Genomic DNA, 9,802 nt, shown 5'->3' on the forward strand with positions numbered 1-9,802 from the left:
ACTCTTTCCGTGCAGAGTCGTGGTGCAGTCTTGGAAGTTGGGTAGGGAGGGGGGCGGCAGGGGGCCCCAGGAGCACGGTTAAGGTGAATAGCGACTCTGCAGAGAGATTTCAGATGCCAGCCCGGGGAAGTACACTCCGATTTTTAATTCTCTCACTTGTTCAAGAGAATGAGGGGCCAGGAGGTAAGATCAACCTGTGGAACCTTCACCAGACCCCTCAGAAGGGTTTAGCTCCCACAGCAGCCTTCTGGGGGCCGTGGCCTGTTTTGTATTGAAATTCAGCCTTGGATCCTAAAAGCTTTTGCCATCTTTCAGTGGTTCTTTTCCCGTCTCCATCCTAGACTCCCAGAGACACGCCTCTGTGGTTCATGGTGTCCTTCCAGTACCTTCCACTCTCCCGTTTCTTCACCCCTTCCCTGGTTCTTGGGCAGCAGGGATGTCATCTGGCTGGAAATCCAGAGGATGAGGTAGGCACCCTCAAACTGTCCCTGCGTGAACTCTCTCCACCCTCCTGCCTTATCCCAGAAATGCTTAATTACATTCTCTGTTCTACCTGTTAGGCTTTAGAAGCAGAAGTATTAACTCAGTCAGTCCTCATAAGGCCCCTTGAAGGACTTTACTAACAGTTGTCCCCACTGTACAGATGAGGAAACTGAGACATAGAGGGGTTAAGTAATTTTCCCAAAGTCACACAGTAACTGGTAGAGCTGAGACTGGAGCTCAAACCAGCTGGCTCTCAAATCCTTTTAACCACCATGCCATAACGCACCTCTTCTAGAAAAAAGGCAACTCTGACTGAAAAGCCTCCAAGTCCCTCTCTCTTGCCCCCAAAACCTTGAGAACTTGGCCTCTCTGAAGATTTCAGCCCAGGCAGTCAAGGGCAGGCTCCTCCGATGGGACTGGGCCTGGGAGATGCGTGACTAGAACGTCTATGGGTGCATTCTCGGTTCATTATGAGAAAATCTCCCCTGTCTCTGATTATCCAGTGCTGATGGGGGGACCCTCTTTGGGGGGCGGTTGGCAATGAAGGAAGCAAAGCCCTGTTCTCGTGACCCCTCTCAGTGGTGAGGTCATCCCTCATTCTTCGGCCAGGTTGGATCATCAGAGAGTCCCTAGAATCGTGGCTTCCAGCTTTGAGCCGTTGCTGTCAGCGGCTTGGCTTTACTGCCAGCTAATGGAGTCAATTCATCAAATGGAAAAGTTGTGGAAACTGTGGGAAGGAGGACATTCTTTAAGAGCTCTCTTGGCTTTAAGATTGGGGGATAGGGGTCACACACACAACCTTTTTCATTTGTTCTCAGAAGCCCCACCACCAGAAGGAAAAGGTCTGTAATGAGTAGCAGTTGAGGTTATGTTGATTTTCATACGAATTGTCAAATCTTCTGTGTCCATTAACCATCTTTTGTGGTGAGGAAATTGTGTAACTGGAATAAGAAACTCCTCCTGACTATTAAGTGATAGCTCAGTCCCCCAGCTCTTTATCGAGTACTAGGGGTGTGGGGTGTCCATAGAGGGAGACAGCTTGCTTCTCTGAGAAAATGGTCAATTCAGAGTAGAATGTCTTCCTGCCCTTTGCATGGCTGTGGGTCTCTGGTGCATCCTTGCCAGGGGAGGGGAGCCAGGACCAGAGGAGAGTGACAGCTGCACTTAGCCTCCCAAAGGTCAGTTCTCCCCTTAGACTCTTGTCAAAGAGACTTACCTTGTACTACTGCAGAGTCAGTTACAGCCTGTCTTACAGTCTGTTTGGGTAGTTCTTTGCTGGCAGGAAGCCCAGGATTGGGGTGGGTGGGATAGGAAAGAGGTAGAGCGCTGAGAGTGAATTCTAGGCTTGGCTTAGCCCCAGGGTAAACTGCTTTACATGCTTCTGAAAAACTCTGTAGGTGGGAAGGCAAACCCAGGAGCTGGCTAAAGGGCCAGGCAGTGAATCCCCCCACTCCTTATCAGATGGATTTGTTTCACCTGAGCACACACACCCCCCCCCCCCCCCCCCCCCCCCCCCGGGTACAGGGCACTATCCTGAGCACCAGGGACATAGTGATGAACAGACCAAACGTAGCCCTGCCCTTCACGGAGTTTCAAATCCAGCAGGGAAAATCGCCGCCTATGTTCACAATAGGACGTGACTAATGAGATCAGGCACCATGGCAGAGAGCAGCCCAGCTCAGACACATCACTTAGCTTCCACATCTCAGTTTCATCATTTATAAAGTAGGGGGTCAGATCTCCCCTCACAGGCTGTTGCAAGGCTCACTGGGATTGTAGATGTTAAGTAGTTGGTGTATGGTAGGTACTGGATTAATATTTATACAAATGCATGGATGAATATGAATATGGTTATAGCAAATCTCCATTCAACAAATACTTATAAGCACCTACTATATCCCAGGCATTGTTCTAGACATTAAGAATATGAATTAAACAAACAAAAGCCCTGCCTCTTGGAGATTATACCATATTCGGGGAAGACAGATAATATAATAATTAAGTAGAAAGCATGGTATATTTGGTGAGTGTTGTCGTGGAGACAAATAATGCAGGGAATGTGAATAAGGAGAGATGGAGGTGGGCAGATAAAGGTCAGGGAAGACCTCACTGAAAAGGCAACATTTGTGAAAAGCCCTGAAAGAGGTGAGGGAGATAACCAGTGCAGATACCTGGGAAGCATTTCAGGAAAAGGAACAGCAAGTTCAAATGCCCTGTGACCACAGCATGCCTGGTATGTCTGAGAACAGCAAGGACGCCAGTGTGGTGTGGCTAGAGAGGTGGAGGTGTGGGGGGATGATGAAGGGCTTTGAGGCCAATTTAAAGACTTAGAGTGCTCTGCTGGGTGAAGGGTGGGCATACAGGGGGTGGGGCACAGTAGGGCTTTGAAAAGAAGAGTGCCATGATGAGACTTGGCTTCTTGGTTTGAACAGGATCCCTCTCTTTGTTCTGTTGGAAATGGAGGACAAAGAGAGAAGCAGGGAGATCAGCTAGGCTGTTACCGGAAGCCAGGTGAGCAAGGATGGTCTCCTGGACAAGGTGGTATTAGGGAAAGTTGGAAGATGGAAATTGACCTCATGGCGGGGGGAGAGTACACTTCTGGGTAGAAGTGGTCTGCCCTGTCCCATCTTGACCTTCCTTCTCAGATGCCAGAGGAAGTTGATGGTAACCGCAGCGCCCTGACCCTGGGGTGACCTGGCTCCCTGCCAGTTTGCCTTGAGGAAGCCAGAGTAGTTCAGAAAGTCAAGACCAGACATTTTCTCCCCAAATAAGAAAAGAGCTACAGAAATACAGGTGGGTTGGACCTGATCTGGCCTCGGAAAGTGGGTGTTTCCAGGATTTCATTCCTTTGACTGGGGCTTTGTTTTCTCTTGGGCTTCTTTGAGCCTTCACAGTTGTTTATGCCTGCGGTCACATCCTTTCCCCACAAGTAGCTGTAATTTAGGGAAGGAGATGGCAGCTCCTGAATTACCTCTGAGAAGGACCCCTGGCTTCTTTACTGTGTGGCCTCAGGCTCTTCTTGAGTTGGGTCCCCATTTCAGCCAGCCATAACTGGGCAAGTTCACATTTACACAAATGATAGTTCAGAAGGTGAGAGTATCCTTTACAAAGAGCATATTCTGATCAAAATAACAATTATAAATAATCTGGCAGAAGGATTTTAGAGATAACAGGAAAACAATTTGAAATCAGAGCGTGCAGAAATATCAGGAAGGCGTTTCTGGGATAAGTGATATAAAAACGGCCAATACTGAGCGTTTACTTTGTATCCATTAGCACGTTTAATCGTCATAACAACCCTATAGAGGTGGTGTTGTGGACTCTGTTTTACAGATGGGGAAAACCACACACACACACACACACACACACACACACACACACACACACACACTCGGTAACTTGCCCAGAATAATTCCGAGGTCGATGATCCCTGCCCTTGGCCACAACTCCTTAAGATACCTCTAAACAGCTTGACTCCTTCTTACAATTTAAATGATTTTATTTTGTCTTCATGTTTACGTTCAACTTTCTCATAAACTTGAGGATCTCAGATCATAACTGTCAAAACATTTCCAGGGAACCCAGAGTCTGGATCCCTGAGGGTTCCCAGATGGCTCCGGCGGGCCCAAGATGCAGAGGCTGTCCAGAATGATTAGGGCAGAGGAAGGGGCTAATCCATCAAGGAGAAGCGCTTTGCCACTGATGAGAATTCGGTTATCCCCCCTCCTCCTCTTTGTCTCTTTATCCTTCCTCCCCACTCCCGGCCCTGCACATAGGCCTGGCCTTGGGCCCTGAGGCCTTCCAGAGTAAATCAGTAAATTGTGGGGAGGGGTGCAGAGAAGGGATCAAAAGAGAATGGGGTCCTCTCCGCTTCCAGCTACCTATCATCTGCTGCCTACCCTGAAGATGGGGGAAAAGGATCTCCCCTTCCCCACTTGCAAGGAGCTGCCCTCAGGGAAATCTGGAGGGAGAAGGGCCTTCTTCAGCCCTAGAAATAAGGTCTCTGAAACCCGTAAGATGAACCAGCCCAAATCAGGAAGAATTTTATTCTTAAAACGCACATTCAACTGAATCCTGTGTTTTCCGCCCTTCACACAAGGCCAGAGGTGAAAGGCAAGCGTGAATTTTCTAAACTTCAACTGCAAGAGTAAAGGAAGGAGAAAATTTCTGTATTTTCTCAGCTATTTCAAAATGCTTTCTAGTTGCGGCGAGCGGGGTCTACTCTCCATTGCGGCGTGCGGGCTTCTCATTGCGGTGGCCTCTCTTGTTGTGGAGCACAGGCTCTAGGCGCGCAGGCTTCAGTAGTTGTGGCACACGGGCTCAGTAGTTGTGGCTCGCGGGCCCTAGAGCGCAGGCTCAGTAGTTGTGGTGCACAGGCTTAGCCGCTCCGTGGCATGTGGGATCTTCCTGGACCAGGGATCAAACCCTTATCCCCTGCATTGGCAGGCAGATTCTTAACCCCTGCGCCACCAGGGAAGTCCCCTCAAAATGCATTTTTTAAGAATTTAGGTGAAGAGACTGTTCCAAAGGACCTCTTCTTTGAAGGGAAATAACTTGCTCTATTTTGATTATTTTTCCTCCTCCTTTTTCTCCAGCCTCTCTTTTTCCATTTTTAATCTCTCTCTCCCAGGAAGAGTCTCCAGGGATTTACCACCAGAACCTCTTCTCTCCACAGCAGAGCTGTCCCCACGAGCCCTCACCTCTCCTGGCAGCTCTTCTTTCCCCTCCTGGAGATGGACCTACTCTGGGCCTGGGCAGTGGAGAAACCAGGTGCTGCTCCTGCCTCCACCAAACAGCTCTCTCTCTCCATTCAGGGCTTTGCTACCTGGAAAGTTTGTATCAAGGGGAGACGGGTTCCACTCTGCCTTCCTGGCTTTGTCTGTTACCTGGGATGCAAAGGCTCTTCCCTTAGCTAACAGCTGGCCTCCTGCAGCTAATTACTGCCTCTAGCTGGCCTGAGCAGCCTGGCTCAGGACAAGCTTCGCAAAACAACAATTAGTGATGGATTGCTTGTTGCTGCTTCCTGGGAGTCTGTCAGCAGGACCCGTGGCTTGTGGCTTACCAGCCAAACTGCGGGATCCCCCCTCAGACAGGGTACTGGATGACCTGGCAAATCCATTTAGGAAGGTGGGATCATAGGCACCAGGTCCTTTTGATCTTCCCCTCTGCCATCCCCTTCCTGTGGGGCTGGTCGAACAAAGGCCAGTTCATTAAATACTGGAAATGTGGCCATTAACTGAAGGGGCTCACATCCGTCCCTCACCTCTGATGGTGATAACAAAGAGAGCCCATTTATTCGTTTATTGGTGAACTCTTGCCATGTGTCAGGCATTAGGGCTTCGTGTGCATTTGCCGTTTTTAATTCTCACCATAACCACTAGAGAGAAGAACCGACATTCATTTTACAGATGAAGAAACTGAGATCTAGAGGTCAAGTAACTTACCCAGGGTTATGGTCAAACAGCTAGTTGATGGCAATCTTTTTTTTTTCCCAAAAGGTATTTATTGAACATCTACTACGTGCCTGACATTGTTCAGAACGAGTTTGCCTTTTGGAGGGGAGTGCCAGACTTTGAACAGCTAAGCAAATAAATAGACACAGCGATAGCTGTATAAATGCTTCAGGGTCACTAAAAGGGCTCTCTTCCATGGCAGAGCCAGGATTCCCAGAGCTCTGAGGCTGGCAAGAGCAGGCAGCATCACCTTGGAACCCGGGGGCCTCAGCAGGCAGAGTCAGTCACCTGGGTTTCCCCAGTGCTTAGCACTGCCTGGTAGCCGTGTGTTTGCGTTAGGGAACGATTATGTGCCGTGTCTTATGAGAGGCAGAGCCAGAGCTGGCATGGAAAGTGTCCCCATGATGCTGGCACTCTGAACTGCATCTCTCCTCTGCGAAGCGGGACCAGCCCCAGCCCCACCCTTGCCCAGCCTCACCCTGGATGTAGGTAGTCATCTTGTGATCAGTGAAAGTAACCCAGGAATCCCCCAGATGGGGAAGCCCTGGGGAATTTACTGTGGTTCCGATGCTCTGATTACAGCCTCTGCTCTAGGAAGTCCAGGGAGGGGAGAACCCAACAGTTCTCATTCTCAGCCAATACCTGTTCCCTCCTGAGATGGGAGCCCCCTCCCTTTGCTCCTGCCTCACTGACTAACCACTCAGCTGGCCTGCTGGGTGTCTGCACGTAGCTCCCCAGTGTGATTTCACTAAGGAAGCTCATTTGCCTGACTCCTGGCCTGCTTTGGGCATCTCCTTGGGGAGTGGCTCCTGCCTCTGCTCCCACCCCCGCAGGGGAAGAGCCAGGAAAAGGGGAAAATCCCTCACTGAGGCACCTGCCATGGAAAATACCTGCAGTCCCAGCTTGGCTCTGCTTAAGGTGCCCTGGAGCTGGCAGCTTCTCTAGGTACCTGAGAGACGGGGGCCAGCTGTGGGCACAATTCAAATTTGGGGAGGCAGTTACAGCAGAAAACTGTGCAGATCTTAAAATGTAGTGATCTGAAAAATGTCCACAAAATATAAGATTCAGTGTTAGGTGAAAAATAATGTCATCAGAATCCTATCTGTGAGGGAAAAAATACTGATAAGGTTAATTTATACACAAAAAAGGCTATTTGAAGAAATAATATATACTGTACTAGTGTATATATATATATATATATATATATATATATATATACAAATAAAACCGCAGTTATCTTTGGAATGTAAGAATACAGGAAGCTTTCTTTTTCTTTGTCATTTGCCTTTCTGATTTTTAAATAATAATCATATTTACCATTATAATCAGAAAAAAAAGATTTGGAGGAAAAAAACCCTCCTAGTTTGAATAGTGTTTAAAAATGATTAAAGAAGGCAATTTAGGTGATACAAACACACTTTATTTAACACTTCATGAAGCAGACAGTCTCGTTTTGGAGAACTGCAAACTAGGATGGAAGGCAGGAAGCTTTTATGGAATAAAGAACAAGGAGGAGAATAATGGAAAATATCTGATTGGTCAGGGCCACACAGGCAGCCTTGTTTGGGGTGAAAAGGCCCATAGTTGGCTTGGTGTTTGGGAATCAGCTGATGGGATACATTGCTTTCCTGGTGAAGCAGAGCATTTACAGGGACACAAAAGTTATCAAAGTTTCAGTGTGCTGACGTGGCACCCCAGGCTGGAGTGGCTCATGGCTCAATCTGGGGCTTAGAAAGTTATTTCAGCAATAGATACAATGCTTTCAAGTAGTGTAAGTGCTGTCTGAGATATGTGTCTGCAGGTTTTGGTGGGGGCCTTAAGGGAAAGATCCCCTCACTAGGAATTAGGGAAGGGAAGTCCATATGATGCTATTTCTGGGACATTCTTTTTTTAAAAAAATGTTTTAGGATATACTTTTTTATTAACATTCAGTAAATTTTTGAGAATAATTTTAGATTTAGAGAAAAGTTGTAAGAATATTACAATAAGTCCCCAGATGCCTCAAACCCAGTTCCCCCTACATTTTACATTTGTCACAACGAATCACTCACTTTGATACAATGGGTTTTTTTGTTTTTGTTTTTCTTTGTTTGTTTTGGCCGTGTTGGGTCTTCGTTGCTGTGCGCAGGCTTTCTCTAGTTGTGGTGAGCTGGGGCTACTGTTGCTGTGCGCAGGCTTTCTCTAGTTGCGGTGGGCTGGGGCTACTCTTCGTTGCAACGTGCGGCCTTCTCATTGCGGTGGCTTCTCTTGCTGGGGAACACGGGCTCTAGGGCATGCGGGCTTCAGTAGTTGTGGCACGCGGGCTCAGTAGTTGTGGCTCGTGGCCTCTAGAGCGCAGGCTCAGTAGTTGTGGTTCACGGGCTTAGTTGCTCTGCGGCATGTGGGATCTTCCAGGACCTGGGATCGAACCCGTGTCCCCTGCATCGGTAGGCGGATTCTTAACCACTGCGCCACCAGGGAAGTCCCGACACAATGTTATCAACTAAAGTCCATACTTCATTAGGATTTCCTTAGTTTTTATCTAATGCCCTTTTTCTGTCCCAGGATCCCATGTTACTACATTTAGTCATCCAGACATCTTAGATTCCTCTCAGCTGTAACAGTTTCTCATCTAAGCCTTTCCTTGCTGTTGGTAAGCTTGACAGTTAATCAGAAGACTTGTTAGGTGTCTTGTAGAATGTCCTTCAATTTGGGTTTGTCTGAGGTTTTTCTCATGATTAGGTTGGGATTGTGGGTTTTGGGGGAGGAAGACCACAGAGGTAAAGTGCTCTTCTCATCACATTGTGTCAAGGGGTACGTGCTATCAACATGACTTACCATGATGAGGTTCACCTTGACCCCCTGGGATGTTTGTCAGGTTTCTCTACTATGAGGGTACCTCCCCCACTCCCCCTCCCTTCTGGACCTTTCCATATTGTACTCCTTAGAATGAAGTCACTACGTGCATTCCACACTTAAGGGAAAGGAAGTTATGCTCCAGCAGCTTGAAGGGGATGAATCTACATACATTACTTGGAATTATTTTGTGTGAAAGATTTGTCTGTTTTCTCCTCAGTTATTTATTCAGTCAGTTGTTCAAACATTCCATCATTGTTAATCATATGGATACAGGGATATTTAGTTTACACTTTGGATTCTAATCCTTTATTGCTCAAATTGCTCCATCCTGGGTTATTGAGAGCTCTTTGGTTTGGCCCCTTCATCCCTTTCACATGCCCCATCATTTTGGTTTTTTGGACACTGTCTTACTTTCTGGCATTACAAGATGCTCCAAGCTCATCTTGTGTATTTCCTGCCCCATTCCTAGAATCTGCCATTTCTCCAGGAAGCTCTGGGTCATTCACTGAAGAACGGTATTAGAAACCAGAATCTGGCTGTGGGATGTGCTGGTTGCTATTGGGGAGCCCGGGACATTCATTTTTGAAGAAGGTTTTCAGACTGGGGAAATAAGAGGCAAAGCTGTACAAAAGATTTGTGATGAAAATAAGAGGGAAGAGGACATCCCCGTTGGCACAGTGGTTAAGAATCCGCCTGCCAATGCAGGGGACACGGGTTCGATCCCTGGTCTGGGAAGATCCCACATGCCGTGGAGCAACTAAGCCCATGAGCCACAACTAATGAGCCCGCATGCCACAACTACTGAAGCCTGTGCACCTAGAGCCCGTGCTCCACAACGAAGGGTAGCCCCTGCTCGCCACAGCTAGAGAAAGCCCGTGCACAGCAACAAAGGCCCAATGCAGCCATTAATTAATTAATTAATTATAAAAATAAGAGGGAAGGGGCTGGAAGAGGTGGTCCCTAAGCCTTTTGCCAAATCAACAGCTTTAGGTGGACACCATTCAGCCCCATTTTCCTGCTGGAAGACT

General features: G+C 47.8%; 1 protein-coding gene across 2 annotated transcripts in view; it reads left to right on the plus strand.

Moving 5' to 3' along the window:
* Window positions 1–9,802, plus strand: part of ABTB2 (ankyrin repeat and BTB domain containing 2) — a 180,802-nt gene that overhangs the window by 101,912 nt on the left and 69,088 nt on the right. The gene's annotated exons all lie outside the window — the stretch shown is intronic.

The sequence above is a fragment of the Lipotes vexillifer genome, unplaced genomic scaffold, assembly GCF_000442215.2.
Source record: "Lipotes vexillifer unplaced genomic scaffold, Lipotes_vexillifer_v1.1 scaffold451, whole genome shotgun sequence".
In the NCBI taxonomy this organism is placed as follows: domain Eukaryota; kingdom Metazoa; phylum Chordata; class Mammalia; order Artiodactyla; family Lipotidae; genus Lipotes; species Lipotes vexillifer.